The sequence below is a fragment of the Mercenaria mercenaria genome, chromosome 14 (genome assembly GCF_021730395.1).
Source record: "Mercenaria mercenaria strain notata chromosome 14, MADL_Memer_1, whole genome shotgun sequence".
Classification (NCBI taxonomy): Eukaryota; Metazoa; Mollusca; class Bivalvia; order Venerida; family Veneridae; genus Mercenaria; species Mercenaria mercenaria.
In genome coordinates, this window is record NC_069374.1 from 43,860,098 (window position 1) to 43,881,445 (window position 21,348).

A 21,348-nucleotide genomic window follows, 5' to 3' on the forward strand; every position below is an offset into this window, starting at 1 on the left:
GTCCATGTTTCATATAATATACAAATGTCATGCAAACTTAAAAGATTTACAAAATCAGTACAATTCTTTTTATGTACAATCAGATAGACCGTTTACATTAAACGAGAGAATGGATATCTCACCACCGTTGTGTCCCTATGCTTTAACCGGAGTACCATCTACATAGCGTACGCTCTCTTGCCTTGTCGACGCGCCACCTTCATTTTTGGCGCTAAATTTTCCTCTTCTGTACCACTTCCGGCGGAAACTGTTAAACAATCTTAAAGTCTGTGCCATCTAATTCCTTCCAACGCTTCCTTACCCATTTCTCTGTCCTTAAAGTATGTGCACTTAGCCACAATACTTCTCACTTTACCAGGATTTTTTTTCACTTGGATATCGATGTACTCTCTCAACCCGGATGTTCTCAGCGGTCTCCCTTGCGATATGCAAAGCGTTCTGAAAGTGTTTCCGCAGTTTCTACTCCATTATTTCGGCTGACTCATTTCCACTCGTATTGTCTTCAGGCACCCCGGTAAAGATAAGTTTAATTCTCATAGAGTGAGATTTTAAGTAAGAAAGTTCATCCCGCAGTATCTTCTGCAGACCCTGTACCTTCTCCGAAATCAACGCAGTTGCAACATCCCCATAATCGACCTTGCCTTCCAGACGCACCAAGCTTTTTCTCAACCGTATCCATGCGACCACTTAAGGCTTACAATACATTCATTTTATCACGATTAGTTGGCTCTGTTTGTTTGTCCGCCATTGTTTTTGAGTGTTAACTATTATATTTATGGGTGGACGGATAGCTCAGTGGTTTGCACACTGGCCTTCCAATCCTGAGGTCGAGGGTTCGATCCCCGGCAAGTACTCGGGAATTTTCAGAAACGCTTTTCAGTGTTTCCCACCCAACTAGAGGTATACTGGTCAGGAACCCAGGCAATCCTTGCGTGTATCAGTGCTATACACTGAGCACGTTAAAGATCCAGGCTGTCTATTCGAAACGAGCTAGGCTAAGTTAGACGGACAAGCCTGTATCTGATTTCTGATCTCTCTGTCGTGGGGGCGTTGTCTCACTCTGTCCCTCTGGTCAGATCGTCCTGTGTCTGTACTAGTAGAGGATGAATTATGCGCCCTGTGTAGTTGCATTTGGACTATGTAAAGTGCCTTTGAACGTGAAATTGATCATGAAAAGGGCGCTATATAAATCTGGTTTAATAATATTAATAATAATATTTGTCCTTTTTAAAATGTCACTCACCACTATATCACTATCATTATCCGTATCCCCGGTCAGGTTTCTGTTTTTGAATGTTTCTTCCATTGTTCTCATTGTCACTGCTGTTTCTGTTTTTCCCTTTTTGTCTTTTGGTTTAGTCATTATATCCCTACGTTCACATGATTTTCCATCATAAATGCATCGTTTTAGACACATATAATTCATAATTACGTTATTGTTGCGTGGTTTCTTCATAGCTTCCGACTTTGTTCTTCCCATTAGCTCAGATATTCATATAAGTTTTCTGTGTGGCGAAGTTTCCACTTTTCTCTATTTCGTCATTACACGATAGATTTGTAATAGTGAACATCATCACGTAAGTGTCATAAAACGTTTGATACACAGACATTTGTAGATATGTCCTTAAATATTCATTTGAAAAAGGTAAATATAGTATGGTCTGTTGTTAGGAAAATGAAACTTTTTATAGATGTTTACGTATATCAATTACAGTTTAACTAAATGAATTAAAACATTAAAGACAAAGAACAAACTGCACTGCTGTGCGTCGCCCGAAGTCAAAATAAAATAGCAATACGATAATTAACCAAGTTTCCAAGTTTTAGTAATAACTTCTCAGTATGCGTACTAAATAATCATGAAATTACATTCCAATAATAACAAGGACACGTGATCATTACAGGTGAACGTGAAGTCTTATTTAAACGTTTACATTTCAGCTATGGACTTTACTTTCATATCTATCGTAAAAAGATTTATTACTTTAAATACAGTAGCACATTACGCATTATTAGGGGTTTTTTTTATTTTGTTTATCATCATAGGCCGGTATTTGAGCCTGTTTTTACAGCACTATAATCAGAAATTTTGATAATAGGTGTTTGGTCAGGCTATTTTCTCGCGCGCTCTGTGTAGAATTGTAATGAGGACCGATTAGATACTAGATCAAATATTATGCCTTTTTATACGCCATAATCGTCATGATCATTGTCATTGAACGTGTGATTTTGAGAAAAGCATTATTTATTTATTTTTAAAAGTGCCTGTACGTAGTCTACTAGTAAAATGGCATTCCCTGTACAATAGGTAAAAAGGATCAAATTCAGTCTGAATTAATAAGAAGCCTTTTAAAAGGGCGATTAAACAGGTAACAATTACAAAAAAGCAATATCAGTGTTATATCCCTTTAAACACATAACAATACATGAAACATCGGTATTTTTTTTTTTGTAAAACAAGTATTTTACTTCCTGTTTTCTGATAAAGCAGCATATTTGTCTTGCTATTAATAACTAACAAAAACTGTCACATTTATTTTGATATCGTTCACATTCCGTTGAAAACAAACTAGATCTAAAGATTTTTAACTCAAATCTTTTTGAGGAATGGAATGCTTGAATTTCATGAAATTTAAAAATGCATATTATTGTTCCTGATTTAAAATATGTCCTTTCCCACGACTAAGGAAATATTGATTTATGGTATGCAATTTTGCTTGCTAAATTAATTTAAATGATAAGAATTTAATTGAAGAAAGGTATTATACTTAAATATCACTTTTCAGTAATCTAAGATAAGGAAAACCTGTGATCAAAATTTTTGTATTTATCTTTTTTTTTACTCGAGATTTGTTAAGCAAGTTAATGTTAAATCTATATATTTTAATCATAACCCTTATCTTCTATATTTAGAGACGTTAGGATAATGTAAATGTATTACGAAAGACCCGTGGTGACATTTCAACTTCATTATTTCACGATTTCTGCTACCTGATTTCACGATTTCCACTTCATGAATTCACGATTTCACGATTTCCACTTCATGAATTCACGATTTCACGAATTCACGATTTCACGAAAAAACTTCACGATTTCTTGATTTCACGATTTCATGATTTCACGATTTCTTGATTTCACGATTTCCACTTCATGAATTCATGATTTCACGATTTCTGCTTCCTGAATTCACGATTTCCACTTCTTGAATTCACGATTTCCACTTCATGAATTCACGATTTCACGAATTCACGATTTCACGAAAAAACTTCACGATTTCTTGATTTCACGATTTCCACTTCATGAATTCACGATTTCACGATTTCTGCTTCCTGAATTAACGATATCCACTTCACGAATTCACAATTTCACGATCTCCACTTCATGAATTCACGATTTCCACTTCACGAATTCTCGATTTCACAATTTCCACTTCATGAATTCACGATTTCACGATTTCCACTTCACGAATTCACGATTTCCACTTCACGAATTCACGAATTCACGATTTCAACTTCATGAATTCACGATTTCACGATTTCCACTTCACGAATTTACGATTTCCACTTCATGAATTCACGATTTCCACTTCACGAATTCACGATTTCCACTTCATGAATTCACGATTTCCACTTCACGAATTCACGATTTCCACTTCACGAATTCACGATTTCAACTTCATGAATTCACGATTTCACCATTGTGAAATCGTGAATTCGTGAAGTGGAAATCGTGAAATCGTGAATTCATGAAGGGGAAATTGTGAAATCGAGAATTCGTGAAGTGGAAGTCGTGAATTCTTGAAGTGGAAATCGTGAAATCGTGAATTCATGAAGTGGAAATCGTGAATTCAGGAGGCAGAAATCGTGAAATCGTGAATTCATGAAGTGGAAATCGTGAAATCAAGAAATCATGAAATCGTGAAATCAAGAAATCGTGAAGTTTTTTCGTGAAATCGTGAATTCGTGAAATCGTGAATTCATGAAGGGGAAATCGTGAAATCGTGAATTCATGAAGTGGAAATCGTGAAATCAGGAAGCAGAAATCGTGAATTCGTGAATTCATGAAGTGGAAATCGTGAAATCAGGAAGCAGAAATCGTGAAATAAGGACGTTGAAATGTCACCACGGGTCTTTCGTATAATACAGTTCGAGAAATGTTAACACAAGTTTAATAAAGCAGGGGACCTTTGAAATAAGAAGAAAAACTGCATTGATTAGAATAAAAATGAAATGATAATATTTTCTGTGTAATAGTATTTTGTGTGTTATATTTCATATATATTGTTTATTAGCGTATATCTTTGTTAAATGTATACATGTTTTTATATCAGAGCCCCATGGATGAGAACCTTTACTAAATGGATTCCATCTATAAATAAGGCGCTTACTTCATTACTTATCTGTTTGTCGGTGTATCCATGTACTTCACGGTCCTTAACCTTTAGCCTGCTGGTGGCAAGTGATTATACCTTTGCAGCCAGTGCAGAGCAAGACCAGCCTGTAAACCTGTCCAGACCGATAATGACCTGCACTCTCCGCTATTCAGTCAGTAAATTTTAAGTTCTTCGAATAATGAAAAAATGTTGTCCAAATTAAATGAAAGACCTGTCCATTTTAGAAATTTAGCAGGCTGAGGGTTAAAGACAAAATACAAAAAGCTCATACCAACCCCAGAAATTATACATATATGAACGGACAGGGACCCTGATTATCTACTTGTCCGTATGTTTTTATAGACGACCTGAATACACACAAAGGGTCCTAATACATATAGATAAGATGTCAAGCGCTCGAGATAAGATATCGTGTGCACGAGATATGATGTCAAGCGCTCGAGATAAGATGTCGAGCGCACAAGATAAGATGTCGTTTGCACGAGATAAGATGTCGAGCGCTCAAAATAAGATGTCGTGCGCCCGAGATAAGATGATGTGCGCTCGAGATAAGATGTCATGCGCACGAGATCATTTAATTAAAAAAAAAAAGATTAATGCACGTCCTAAGTTTAATACCACCGTAGAAAAAAGCAAACATACACTTAAATGTCTTTCTGCAACCGAATTAATGAGACAGGGGGTTATACTAATATTATTTTTCTCTGGCTTTATAATCTGTGAAAGCCCCTTCAGGTGAGGGGTATAAAAATGTCACCTTTATCTCCATACAAATTGGTATGAGGGGGTGGCGGCCCGTAAGCCAGCCAGGAGGTTCCTGGATGTTGAGGCGCCCTTAGCACCCTGGAGAGGTGATGCATGTTTTGTTGTTTTTTTTTCAGGTGTGCATCCCCTGTTCCAATACACATCTTATTCAGGGTAGACGTTTCTTTGCGATCGTATTGGCCCGATATGATCAATCGGCTAGTCATGCCTAGGAAATCGCATTTAAATAATATTTACATCTTCTCTTGCTTTTGCTATATTACACCTATTTGATTTTATTTCTACAAAACACATTTATCTGTTTTCAGGCATATCAGTGTTACACAAAATAAACTGTAACTTCATTCTATTTTCAGTTTAACTAAGTTCAGGCAAGCACCACATTACTTTCATACAAATTATTCAAATGGTTTAGGGCAAATCTGTTGGATAATGTAGTAATCATTGCATTTTGCAATACAGCTAGAGATATAACCAAGACTGCAAAATATCACTACAGTATCCCTATCATATATGAGCTGGATATCCGCTCTGTTTACATGTTCCATTGTTGGACCATTGTAGGCTGTATGCTGCGAGTGACGAATATAAATCATTTAACATGGAAAACATAAATACATGTACCGACAATTCACCTCGAACATTGTTTTTTCTAGATTTTTGCTGATTCAGACCACTGACGAAATATTGATAACTCCTTTTTCTTTGTGGTTAAGACACACTCGAGAGTGCTGCTGATGCTCTAAACTCGTCAAGAAATTACGTACATGAGACCTGCTCGTAGAGGTCGAAAGACCAGCTCACTCACAAAAGTTACTTAGCATGATATCATTTTTCTATCACCCATGTAAGTATTTTGCACAACGGTACTTTGAATTCCTCAAGAGAGGTATTTCATGTTCCTGATTTTGCTTGGGAATCGGAACCGGAAATGGTACAAGAAATTACTGCACATTTCAGTGCTGCAATGCGCAACCAAATCAAAAGACCAGGCAAAAATCAACAAAAACACTATCATATTCCATTTTGTCCTTCTTTCGTAACTGTTGGTTATAATCGTACAAGTCAGTACTTATACCAAATCCTCTTTTGTCATATAAAAGGGTTGATTTTACATGAAATTTAAAAATATGTGTTTTTGTTGCTAGAAATTCAAAACTGCATGTAATTTTAGCCTCCTACTCAAAACAGGCTTAAAGGCCTAGATCTTGGCAGTAGGCCAAGGGATTTCTATTATTATTATTGTTATCATTATTATCATTATTATTATTCATTCTACATTCAATGTAGGAAAATTCATTTCTTTCAGCTCTACTCCACACAACTTCATGGTACAGTAGGGACACCTGCTGTGCTAATTGTCCATCAATTAGGTATTGTTATATAATCGCTGATAAGCAGCAGATAAGATTGGGGGTAGGGGACACTTATATACATGTAGTTCTAGGCATATAAGACGATTGCTATGATAGAAACCTACAGTTGAAGGTGATAATAAGCATGACTACTGCATTTAAATAAAAACTGTTTAATAGACATCGACAATTTATTCATTTATCCAAATTACATATGATACATAAAATATGTGAAAAAAATTACGTGTATATTTTGGCAGAAGAAAAAAGAAATATCTATTTACTGAACGAAAATAATTTTCATACATAATTAAATTTAGTGCTTTGCTAAGTCAAGCTTAGATGTTCATTAACTTAAGACTAACGACTATGAAAGACCAATTCAGAATTTCCTGAACACGTGTGATGTTATTCAATTTAAAACATTTAGAGCAGGACGCGCACAATCAACGGGAACGGTCAATATAGGTAAAGTAATTTGACTGAACTTATATCAGATCAAATCAAAATTTCTTGAACACTTGTGATGTTGTTCAATTGGAAAGTTTAGAGTACGACAAGCACAGTCAAGGGAACGGTCCCAGTAGGTAAAGTTATCTGACTTAATCTATATCGAACTGATTAATAAATATTCATGTACTATATACTAGGTTATTGTATATCAATATAATTAATTAAATAATTAAAATCAATTTGTTGAAAGCAGACGGCCGCTCTTACTGCCACAAAATATAAAGAACTATGTTTTCTAAAAGATTACCAACCTGCACATCAGACAAAAAGACTTTTGTAGTTTTTCCTAAATATAGCAAGGCCAATTTGTACTCCTGGGGGATGATTCGAGAAAGTAGGTAGAGAACCCTAACCACAATGCAGGAATATCTAAGCGTCTATGCTTGCGGTTTTAGACGTCATGAAGATTTTAAAAGTTGTTTCTATATAAACATATGACCCCGGTTAAGACAATTTTGGCGGTGGTTAAAATATACGTTGTGAGTGACCTGTACATAAACATTCGTGCCAAATATCTAAGCTCAAGGGCTTGACGTTGAAGACAAGAAGATTTTTAACAAGTGGATCCAACTCAAAACGCCTGTAAAATTTCGATTCAAAATATTAGTCAGTAGACGGAAGTAACAATACGTCGATTTCAAAGGAAGTGCGAGCGCTTGAAAGCAGAAAAATACTCTCCATTCATGTTTAAGCAAGTATATTTTACCTGAAATATAACACCGCGAGTGTCGAGAGGGAACGAAAGCGTATTTACATATCATACTTTTTTTTAATATAGTCATTTGAAACCGTTCGTCCTTTGAAGTAATGTTTTGTGCAGAAGATCTATTATAAACTTTTCCCATCTTCATTTATACTGCAATTAGAACATACATTCTATTTGAAGTATATTGAATGAATGAATGACCTTTTGTAAACAAACCTGATTTGGTTCATATATCTGTTCATTCCATAATCGTATAAGTTTGGTATGATATTTCTCTATTATATCTAAAAATACCTCTGGTATGCGAACATTTGTTAACACAACAAAGGAACAAAACCGATAATGTCAGAAAGGTACCTGCGATATGATTTACTATTATTTAAGAACACAAAGGGCAATCCTTGAATGAAATAAAGACATTAAGACTATTGTTACTTGAGGAAAGAAGAAAACACATATAAGTGAATGAATGTAAACAATATTGCGATAGTTATAACAGGTCCTACTACCTTGTTTATGTTCATAAATAAAGTATTAACAGGTTTTGTAAGAGAAGTTTTGTTACTGCATTATTTTTACATGGAGAAATTGTAAAGACAAAGACATCATTAATTACACAGTATGTACATAAGAGCCGAAATTATCAGACTTGTTTCACTCTTATGTTCAATACTTCACTGGAAAACATGGAATAAGTAGGAATAAATATAAGATTAGCAAATACAAATTCTGTAAGAGGAAAAGGTTTTGTAAAAAGGAACGGAGAAAGAATTCAAAGAGACCGCGTAATAAAATTAACTAATATAAACTAGACGATGCTTTTGTATAAAGCATAGTAGTAATCGACAAGAAGTCAAAAGGGGACAGGACCGGAATACAAAGAGAAACTGATAGTTGGCTGTGACTGAAATGCAATAGAAATTATCTACTTGGCATGTGCAATTATCCCAGGAAGTTTCAATGTTTTGGGTCTAGTGGTTCTCAAGTTATTGATTGAAAACTATTTTCCATGTTTCTGCTCCTGTGACCTTGACTGAAAGAATGATCCAAAAATCCATAGGGAGCATCTACTCGGCATATCTAATCATCCAATGAAGTTGAAACATTCTTGATCATGTGGTTTCTCAAGTTACTGATCGTAAACGGTTTTCCATGTTCAGGCCTCTGTGACGTTGACGTTTGATTGATGGACCCAAAATCAAAAGGGGTCATCTACTCTCCTGGTCAATCATCCAATGAGATTTCATCATTTTGTGTCAAGTGGTTTTCAATCTACTGGATATTCATATCACTCTATGAAGTTTAAAGGTCTCAGGCCAAGTAGTCCTCGAGTCCTTGTTTAGGCCCTTTGAAACTGACTTGATCAAGTGACCAAAAAATCAGTAGGGATCATCTACTCTGCATGTCCAATCATCCAGTGAAGTTTCAACATTCTAGGTCAAGTGGTTCTTAGGTTATCGATCGGAAACGGTTTCCCATGTCCAGGTATCTGTGGCTTTGATGGTTGATTGATAGATCCAAAATCAAAAGGGGTCATCTACTCTCCTGGTCTATCATCCAATGAGATTTCATCATTTTGTGTCAAGTGGTTCTCAAGTTACTGATCGTAAACGGGTTTCCATGTTTAGGGCTCATGTGCTCTTGACTTTTGACTGAGTCACTCCAAACTAACAGGATCTACTGTGCATGTCCAATCACTCATGAAGTTACAACATTCTGGGTCTTATGTTATTGATCGAAACGGATTTCCATGTTCTGGAACCTGTGACCTTTGATCGAGTGACCCAAAAAATCAATAGAGATAATCTACTCTGAATGTCCACTAACCTAATGAAGTTTCAATATTTCAGGCCAAGCGGTTCTAAAGTTATTGATCGGAAACGGTCCATATGACATTGACTTTTGATGGAGTGGCCCCAGATACCATAAGGGGCATCTATTTCGTCAGTCCTTTAAACTTTTAAAGTTTGAAAATTTTAGGTGAAATAAAGTGTGACGGATGGACAGACGATCAGACGTGGAGCTCAAAAAGTATGTCTTTGGAAGCACACACCGACAACAAACATCAAGAGTCTTACATCACAAAATAGGCCAACCGGTTATGAAACTAAAACAGAAATATATAGCGGATGGATTGCTTTTAAAATGCCCATGATTAAGTGTGATTTGATTATATGAAAAATATGAAATATCATTTAAAGTTTGATCCTTGAAAAAACAAATAAAGAGGGTAAAACGACAAGAAGAGCAATTACTTTGATCCGTGCATATTTCTTTCCAATAACATTCAATAGTAAACGTAGTATACCAAAACATATATCAATGCAAACGATCAGTACATATCATGACAAGCCTTGTTCCACTAGGTTGATTACATTTAAATTTTTATAAAATCGTTCAATGATATCTTTTTTTAATATCTGTTAATAGTTTTTAACTATGAAACCACATATCTTTGTCCTCTAACTTTTTTCCGTATATCTATAAATAGTATTATCTTTATGCGACTGAGTAACTATTGCCAACGATGTTGAAACGTCATTTCCGCCCAAAGCGGAACAGCCTTCTGTGATTCTGTGTTTTAGAATTCTGTGGATTAAAATGGACTAAGTAAACAGAAACCATGTAAGTTTACTCCTTTCCTTAATTTGTATTAATTTGACTCCTCTTTCAGCAAAAAAAAAAAAAAAAAAAAAAAGAAAATTAACTGTTAACCACGAATGATATCAACTTGTTCATTATTAGATATATATAGGCATACAGACACTAAATAGCCTGAGCACCTATGAAAAAATGGTAGTCGCATAATGGCGGATTCAAATAGTTCTCAGTTTTTTTTGCTGTAAGAAGGATTTTCCTTGAAATCATTGCTATATATTGGTTGAAATCATATTGCATGCCTATACTTGACATACTGGTAGCATTTGCATGTTGAAAAAAGACTCCAAACTGATTAAACATGTGAAATTTATTCATACACCCCTACCCTAAATTGTGATTGTCATTTCAGTGTAAAAATTACGGTGTGTCCGTTTGACCAGAAATATTTTTCTTGCATCAAACATGACCCCTACTTTTCTTTGGATATTTTTACAGTATTAATGTTGATCTACAAGAAAATGTAAGCTAAAGAAATTTAAAATGGGTCTAGGTGTGTATTGCAGCATTGTGAAAACTTGTCATTTTATATAGAATATATAGTGGTGGCTATTTAGTGTGTTATAACCTATAGATCTATTATATTTAGGTCCAAAACATGTTTGACAATACAACAGCATGTCTTTTATTGTAAACTTTGTTTATAAAGATATGCTAATAGTGTTTTAATGAAAAAGCAAGCACTTGTCACGTGCATGAAATTGAATAGATATTGATTTGGGAATCTGATTTCTTGCTAAGATAAATACCAGTACGTATCTTTATGATAAAACTGACTTTATATGAATAAGCAACACAGTTTGAAGGATTTGACGGAATGCCAAAATAATTACCAATAGTAAAATCCCGCATTTTAAACACGAATATTAAATATCTGAAACCCGGTCGTACTGAAATTATTTGAGATTCCAGGTCGTACTGAAACTATTCATGACCCCAGTTGTACTGAAACTGTTCGAGACCTCAGTCGTACTAAAACTATTTGTGATCTCAGTCGTACTGAACATTTACGTGACCTCAGTCGTACTGAAACTATTCGAGACTTCAGTCGTACCGGAACTATTCGAGACCGAGGTCGTATTGAAACTATTCATGACCCCAGTTGTACTGAAACTATTCGAGACCGCAACCGTACTGAAACTATTTGCGACCTCAGTCGTACTGAAACTTTTCGTGTCCTCAGTCGTACTGAAACTATTTGAGACTCCGGTCGTACTGAAACAATTCGTGACCTCAGTCGTACCGGAAGTATTCGTGACCTCAGTCGTACTGAAACTATTCGTGTCCTCAATCGTATTGAAACTGTTCGAGACTCCAGTCGTACTGAAACTATTTGTGACCTCAGTCGTACTGAAACTGTCCGAGATCTTAGTTGTATTGAAACTATTCGAGATTTCAGTCGTACTAAACTATTCGAGACCCTTGCCGAACTGAAACTATTTGAGATCCCAGTCGTACTGACACTATTTGAGACGTCAGTCGTACTTTAAGCATAAAGCTGTGTGTGTCTTTCTAGGATTGTTTTTTAAAAAAATGATGATAACTATACACAAGTTATGATTATAATAAAAATGTGTTAAGTTTATGTAGAATAAACTGCATCTGACATTTGTTTATTGCAATTTTCTAAAATATATTAAGTGTAAGAATCAATACTTTTTCCTTAATGTTTCAGCCTTTTTCAAAAATGCTGTTTCTTTTTATACAAAAAAATCAAAACTCTACCAGGTGACGCTAAACTTATGTTAGTCCGAGCTTACTAATGTTTGATTTTAGTTTTTTTTGCACATTTTTCTGCTCTATACTGGTATGACGCAACTTTTACTTTTTGTACAATCTCTCTGCATCGAACATTACTGGAAATACTAAATACATATAATAATAATTATAATGGTTGTTGCTATCAAGAGTGAAAAAAAATATACCGGCCCATAAAGAGATGTGTTTTCTCAATAGTTTTTGCTGTATATTTCACTGTGATCTGTCTAAAATATCTACAGCACTGTGTGCAAACGTTAATCTGCTGTCTTATATTGAATAGAAAGTTGTGCATTCAGTTTGTACGTGTTCCATCGTGCTTTTAATTTCATGTTCAATCAGATACAGCACCTTTCTAAGTAGATATCGTGGTCAGGAAACAAACATTATTTTCGATGCTGCGCAGAACTTATAATGTCAAAGTCCTAAGGGGAAGTATTAAAAGAATGGAACAAGAAATACTGACTACTTTTTTTAGCAGAAATTCAACCTATTTCAAACATGACAAAAACCAATGACCGAAAGTATTGAATATATAATTGATATTCATGACAGAACTTTATTTAAAGCTAAAGCCATTATGACCCTTTTTCAAAACATAATAATTTCTTTATTACCTCAGGTGCAGACGAATATGCCATTCAAAATTTCCATTGAATTCATTTATAAAGCATTTCTCGTTTGAATACGTACTCAACAAATCGACAAAATAAATAAAGTAAAATTAGATATAAAACCTGAAATTTTGTTCAGTAACGAACTGACATACATCGAAACGTGACCTAATCGATTGCGATTGAATTTCAAAATCGATTTTCGTCATATCTATACAGATATATTCGTAATAAAAACAGCTGTGTAAGCCGTGTAAAATGCATTTCACTTCAGTGTTGACAATTGTATGGAAAATATCATATTGAAAAATTCAAATCACATAAATCTGTGCCATCATAATTATGTTCTCATTTTTTGCCCCCAATAAAAAAATAAACAATTTATACAATGATGTCATAACATTGTCAAACCTACAAAATATATGTTTAACCAATTATGACCATCAAGTCTCACATTCGATAGATTTTATTCAGATTTACTAGTCTTATGTTCAAAGTAGTTCCGATATTGAATACAAATACAAAAGAAGTGAAATTTTATTCATCCTTTCAAAAGTTTATTAGGATGAGTCATCTCCCTTTCGAATAAATTAGTCGCAGTAAATATTTCGTAAAATGCAATCCAAACAAATACTAGTAGTTATATAACTTCAATTTACTATAAAACGCGTGCGAGTCATTAAAATTTGCCGTAATTTTGACATTGTTTCAACAAATTTAAAGTTGTTTCGACATGACGGTTTTATTTCAGTGGGAAAAATATGTATTTGTTTAAAAGTAGTAATTAAGTAGTAGTATGTGAATTAATTCTTTGGATAACGAAAAAATGTTGAAAGAAATAGACATGCATTTGTAACATTTGTTATTATGGTTTTCATGTATTGCTACTGGTTTGTTTGTTTAGTGTTTAAAATGTTTTTTGTTTACCTGAGGACAAAGCCCAAGAATTGACTATGGTGACCATTCTCTCTCTCTCTCTCTCTCTCTCTCTCTCTCCGTCTGTCTGTCCGTTATTCAACACGTATTTAAAGACATGTCCTAAATTGGCTTCTTAATGTGGGCAAGTGCGTGAAGTTTCGATCCACGCATATTTTAGGGTACTGAGATACCAGCTAATATATAAAAAAGAAACTTAATCCAGAAGTTGTCGTAAAAGGCACATAGTTATGTAAATATGTAAAGCAGAGCTATGGAACCTATACACTGTATGTCAAACAATCCATGCGAACAAGTGCGTACTTTTCTAATCAATTCCCATCAGCGGGTACTGGCAAACAAGCTCACATACAAAAACTTAACCAAAAATTGCTTAGTTGAAGAAGTAAAATGCAAAATAAAGTTATAGAACCTATGCAGGAAAAGTCACATTATCACAGCGAATAAGTGTGTGAAGTAACAATACATTACAACAACTGATTACTGAGATACCAGCTGACAAAACTTTAAACAAATTGAGATGCCGACACCGATGCCGACGAAAGGACGAGCTATATTATGGAACGCCGGGACTGTCTCAACTGTAGTTTTATTATGTTAACATACAGTATTAACTTGTTTAAAGCTGTGTTTTCTTGTTAGTTTGCTGTACTGACCTGTCTACTGACGTATCATCTTGACTTCTAAAAACTGGCAGATAAGAGGTATTGAATATGAAACGCCGGGATGGTCTTGTGTGATCAACTATAGTTTTATTATGTTGACATACAGCAGTAACTTGTTTAAAGCTGTGTTTTCATGTTAGTTTGCTGTACTGTCTTGTCTACTGGTCATATTATCTTGTCAAACGGACATGCCATTATGTTTACATACAGTATTAACTTGTTTAAAGCTGTGTTATTTCGTCTGCTTGTTATACTATAACACAGCTTTGAATAAGTTAGAACTTTACGTTAACATAATGACATGTCCGTTTGCCAAGGTACTATGGTCAGTAGACATGACAGTATAACAAATGAACCAAAAACATAGCTTTAAACAAGTTAATAGTGTATGTAAAATAATGGCATGTCTATTTGACAAGATAATATGGTCAGAGGACAAGACAATATAGCAAACAGACAAAATAACACAGCTTTAAACAAGTTAATACTGTATGTCAACATAATAAAACTACAGTTGATCACATAAGACAATCCTGGCGTTCCATATTCAATACCTCTTATCTGCCAGTTTTTAGAAGTCGCGCTAAAATGCTGTTATCCAAAATCGCAAGGCCTGGAGCAGAGAGCATTGAGTAGCGGTTCTATGTTTAAATTATAATTATGGGGACAAAACTAGCTACGTCCTTCAGTTCACTTGTTTAACATTTCCTCATATAGGAAAAACTTTATAAGTATTCTTGCCGTAAACTATAATGCCCTGAGCCCAGGTACTTGACATAAAGGATTGTGTAATGGTCATCTACCAAGTTTGATCAAATAAAGCATCTGGGTTTAGATTTGCCACGCCCGGGCTTCACTTGTTGATATAAGAGAAAAATAACACAATAAAAATCTTCTTGTCTAAAGCTATAAGACCTGGAACTTATAAATATTTTACATTTTGCCAGGACCAAGTTTGTTGAAATCATGCTCTCTGGGTAAAACTTGGGCCCGGCCTGGGGCTCACTTCTTTTGCATAGATATATATAGGAAAATTCCTACCAAGTCCCCTGACCTTAGCTAGCATTTAGCACTGCTTAATGGTTCTCTACAAATTATGTTACTATCCCTCATTAAGACATTTAAGCAAATAAAGCCAGTAATGTTTAAATGTCTATAATTCGTTGAATATTGCGTTTTGTCGGTTCAAAATTGAATAGTATTTAGAAGGATCAATAAGTTTTAGTTTGACGTCAATACAATTGCCCTTGATTTAAAAGTGAATGAAATAAACAGTGACAAATGTTCGTGTTCGCATTTCTTTTCAACAATATTTGAAATTTAACTCGCCGTAACTTACTAAATGTATCTTAGTTATAAACGGGAAGCACATGACACGTTCTTCGTTCATGCTACTTTTTATAGAAACAAAGATTTTTAACATATATCGCACCAATTGATTGTTGATCGAAAATACTTACCCACACTGCAGAGCAAAGCACAATTACCGAAAAACTATTTTGTCCGCCACGAACTGTTTTGCTCGCAACCGGTTAGCGAGTGATTGCGAACTGAGTTTGTTTTTCTTATCACTGGCATGCGTAACTTTGAAAAAATGAATAAATATACCTTTTTTTTCGGTAATATAAAAAACCCATCATTAATTCATTTATTTCATCATTCACTTTAAATGACCCTATCATACATCCATGTATAAGCTACCATAGCTTCTCCAATTAACGGATTCTTGTAGAGAGCGCATATACCTATATATCTATGTATAGCTTAGGTAAAGATGCCGGTTGTAGGAGCTCGAACAAGGTTGAAAATTTTCCAGATATGATCAGAATAATATAGCATGTTTATTAAAGTTGAAACACTATCCGATCACATTCTATAAACTGTCTTCATCTCCACAGATACTCCCAGGTACCTGATCTTGGTCTCAAACGGTAGCAAACTCATTGTCATAGGGTTCGGACCGGGTTGAAATTTTAGACTTAATCACAGTTGAATAAGTGATATTTTTAAGATTTGAACACTGACCGAGCACCAACTATTTCGAGTCATGTTAGTCAAAATGTCGTGATAGTATTAAAGTCGAAATTTTGAGACAGTATTTCAGAATATCCATTTCGGTATTTCATTTAGTTTTTTTGTCAGTGGAGTATTTGCAAAGTCAACGGTGGATAACAGCACAGTCGGAACTATACGGAATAAAATGTTTTTTTCTGTCGTGTTCTCTGTTTTGTTATATCACGTGGTTTCGCTTTGTTGCGTTGACGTGCGCGCATGAAGGACCCACAAAACTTTATGGCACATTTGCGTACGCTCTAGGACGACACAACGAAATATGTAATCAAGGCTCGCACCAGCCCGCTTGACATAATGAAATATCTTAAATTAGCCCACCACTTACCTTACCATAATGTGCTTTCGATTGCTTTCGTTGTTGGGTGTTAATTATCAACATTTGAATGGCATTTGAAATATATCAATATTTGAGATAGATACATTTTTCCACCAATCCAAAGACTGTAATTAGAAAAGTAATGAAGTTTAAACTATTTAGTCATGAATAAAGAAACTTTAAACCGCCATACCTTTTGTTGGTTAGATCAATGGTATTGTGCTATGTAAACAAGTGTCAAGTTATCGTCCTAGATCTACATAATGAGACGCATTCTTTACAAATAGACTGTCGATTTGATTTCTTTGTTTGTCTATACTTTAAACAAGAGAAAAGAAAACATGAACTTAAGAAATGTAAATTAACTTAAAATTAATATTGTTATATATGGAAAATTATTGAAAACACGATTTGAAATAAAATGCAAGCTTACCAAGATTAATTTCACACACATTTAGTAAGAATATGTTTTAGTACGGTAGTATGTTTAGGAGACGCATTTGATAGTTTAGATTAATTTATCTTGAGCAATCGATATAATATGTGTACTGTCGTGCGCCCAAAATCCGATATCGAACGCTCGAGATAAAATATCGAAGCCGCGAGATAAGATGTTTAGTTCTCGAAATGAGATATCATGCGTATGAGATAAGATATCGAGCAAACGAAATAAGACGTGTGTGCTCGATGTAATATGTCTGTCGCTCGAGATCGTTTAGTCATGCGTTCGAGATGATGTCATGCGCTCGACATATTTCTTTCATTAAACAAGAGGGTCATCGATAATCTGAATTACATAGCTTGAACAGATATCAACAGGTTTGCGCAAGTAGTAGCCACTAGTGGCGATGTCTTTTCCGAAATCAGAAAGTGTGAAAAGTCTCAGTAACCAGTTTCTATGGAAAATCCTTTATATCATTTAGACTAAACAAATGTAATAAAAATGTGTCAGGGTGGACATGCTTTCTTAATAACTCATCAAGTTTTGTAGAAGGACACACAAGAACAATTGCGTGTAATTATTTTAAAATCGAATCTATAATTTATGACAAAAAGTGTACTTTAAACAGACTTTGCCCGCTTTAGGTGACTCAAGAGTTTAATAGGCTATCATCTACAAGAATTGTTTGGTTTTTTTTTTAATAAAAATGAAACTTCATAAGGAAGTAACATTATTTACATACTGTGCCTCGTTAGAGCTACCGCAAGATAATATGGGCTCGGAACAACAAAAGAACAATACTACCATGGTGAAAATTCGGAATAACGAGACTAGGATGGTGAAAAGCCGAAACCACGATGATGAAACGTGAAACTACGATAGTGAAAAGCCGAAATTATTTTGTACTTTCACATCGTATCTTCGACTTTTTACCACAGTGGTTTCGTTGTTTCGACTTTTCACCGTCGTGATTTTGACCTTTTACCATCGTACTATTGACATTCCACCATCATAGTTTAGACATTTCACAATCGTACTTTCGACTTTTCGCCATGGTCATTTCGAGTTTTCATCGCCATAGTATTGTCTTCCTTACCATTACACAATGTTGAACGTGATCATGTCGTCTGAGGATAAGGTTTTATTTTGTACACGTATAAATATACAATTTTAGGTAGATATTTAGATTATCTTGGTTTGGAAACTGAATGAAATTATATAACATATGTCTTTAACATCTGAGACTTTGGAAAATGAGGTCGATACATTTTTAATTTGGACGAATAATCGCTGTAATAAAAGTAAAATAAGTTATAAAACATAAATGAGCAATAGTTTTGCAAGAACTTGTACAAAGAATAGTATTACTGTCATTATAATGCTCTTTCAAACCTCTATAGATATTATAAAATAGTTTAAGTTGTTTTTCGGTCAGATTTCAATAGGATACCTATGGATTTAAGCGTTTAAATACGGGAAAAAGACACTACACGTTTTTAGAAATCGGGCCCTTTTGATGCCAAAATAACCCAAGAAATGCACTTCTAATGCACGTGTTAAAGGGCCAGTCTGGTGTAGGTCTTACACTCAAACTGCAGGCTGAGCTTTCTAAAAATAAGTAAATGTGAGTCAGGTCAAGGGACCACCCCTTTGCTCAATCTAGGTGATTCACTTCACCGGCACTAACAGAGAATGAGAAGCACATGCATATAATCAAGGTAAGGGGAGAGTATTTACTGCTGCAATTCAGTTGATTGAAGAATCAAAGCGCTCAAAACGCTGATGGTGGCTGCTAATCAATGTGTAAGATATTACAAAGAAAGTGACATTTGAGGAGGGGGGGGGGGGGGCAAACTGTTCAGCTTTGGTTTCAAAATTTATCCTTTTCTCATTGCCACTCATTGTTTACATATACGCTGATTCTGTCTTTAACGAATAGTTTTAATCCTTTTTGATTATTTGTGTCGAAAACAACAACTTAAATTATTTTACTGTAAATAAATAATATAAACTTTTTCTACAAACCATTCAGCTTTTAAGATTTCTTTCTAAAATTTTTGGACAGTGCCTGTCATTAATTATATACACAATGATTAAGTCCTTATTGGATAACTTTGGTTTTATTAGATTTTTGTGGAGGAAAACAGCACAAAACATGCACCACGTAAATGCACCTCAGAATTGCAGTTCTGCAGCCACTGTATTTAAAAGCCGCTTTATTTTTCACTCCATCTGTTATACCGGTACTCGAAAGAGAAAAAATCGAAAAATAAATTATGTAACTTGCGAAACGAAACCGTTTTAATTTTTATACATATTTGTATCAATCCAGATAGTTTGAGCCGCAACATGAGAAATCCAACATAGTGCGTTTGCGACCAGCATGGGTCTAGACCAGCCTGTGAATCCGTGCAGTCTGGTCAGGATCCATGCTGTTCGCTTTCAAAGCCTGTTGCAACTAGAGAAACTGTTAGCGATCAGCATGGATCCTTACCAGACTGTGCGGATCCGGAGGTCCATGCTGGTCACAAATGCACTTTATTATATGTTCTAAAAATAACCTGAATTTCATTGGCCGAAACCGCTCATCATCTTTCATCGGTCAATATTGCCATCTTCTGGTGAATATCACATCATATCCAATGGCTCAAGAGTCAATAATTGTATAATGTTGGTTTACTCTTGGTGCGACTGAAGTGAGCAGAATCTGTCTTAAAAGAATTCAAATTTTAAGTTGGTCAAATCTGTTATCCGATGGCTTGCTACAGTCTGACATATTGCCGTTTCTAAAAGGCGAGTATTGATATCATCGCTGCGCCCGTTGATAATTCGTGTTTTGTTAGACGAAATTGTACCGAATACATGTGTATCTATGCATTAATATAGTATCTTATGTTGTACATTTGCTGAAGGTAGATTATCCGTGAGGGAATATTATTTAGAAAACATACATGTCTTTGATTCTCATGGCAGGTCACATGAATGAATTTTAACCGAATATTCTTTTGTTTTGTTCACTGTCGTATTGCAAAGCATGTTTAATTATATTTTGTTCTTAATACAACGATGGACTGTATATGTTCACGTTATATCAATAAATTACTGTCCTGTTCTGTTCAGTTCATAAATCATCATACTGAATTATTGCGCTAATTACGGTATTAATTGGCAGTAGCAACGCCTGAGCAAATCCGTATCACTGCTGATTATCGATTTTCTGGTCATATTTTCGAGTGTTTGAAACGACATTACAATACTGTCAAAAACTCGGTAACATTCTTAGATCACTAGGGTTGCATTTATATAATATCTTATAATTTTATAGCTATGACTGACGAACATTTAAATTTATTCTGACATACTTGAAAACTGTTACAACTTGCTGGAAAAGCTATGGTAGGTACAAACTGGTATTGTCTATTGACTGGAAATGTTCGGAAACTTTTCCGTTTAAATTCCGTTTCTATTTTTAGCTGTGGATTATCTGTAGATGTATTATTGCTATAAGAAGTCATCGTTCTTTATTAAATACAGTCTTATATTTCGGGAGTTATACGTGTGACAATGCGGTTAGGAAACATGTTTGAATTGTCAGTCTGGATTCCCGGCTAGGTTTCTATCTTTTCTACGTTATAAGCTACGTGACCTCTGGGGCAGTACTATGCAATAGCTAATCAATATCATCGCTCAGTTCAGGTGACATGAGATCAACGTTTATTCACGTAATCATAAATTTGCATATTTATATTCATGCACGTGATTGTTTTAATTTAAACGTTGACTTCAGTTTGGATTGATTTTAGTTGCTGAATTTACATTTAATTTAGTATTAAGACATATATTGTAGCATTGCATAAAGTCTTCAGAACTGACAAGATTTCTCAAACAGAGTATTCTTTTTAACACTGGTGGCAGCATCCACCAAAAATGAATTTTACAGAATACTTTGTGAAATTTGTTTCTCTAAAATGTAATTACAACTGAATTCGTTAAATTTTTAAAGCACTAGCTCTATTATATATAATCTAATCACAATAATTTGCATCTGGGCACTTTTAACTTAGTGCAAAGAAACACATTACGTTATCTTAATGAGTATATAAATGTGACATATATTTCATTTAACTTAATCAAACGAAATATCTACCAAAACA

The 21,348-nt window shown here is 34.7% G+C and overlaps 1 protein-coding gene across 1 annotated transcript in view; it reads left to right on the forward strand.

The window, feature by feature from the left end:
- Positions 1 to 9,465: 9,465 nt before the first annotated feature.
- Positions 9,466 to 21,348, forward strand: part of LOC123526804 (myosin-11-like) — a 43,292-nt gene continuing 31,409 nt past the window's right edge. Inside the window, exon 1 of the mRNA XM_053522607.1 lies at positions 9,466 to 10,357. The gene's annotated coding sequence lies outside the window, so the exon portion shown is untranslated. The remainder of the gene's footprint in view (positions 10,358 to 21,348) is intronic.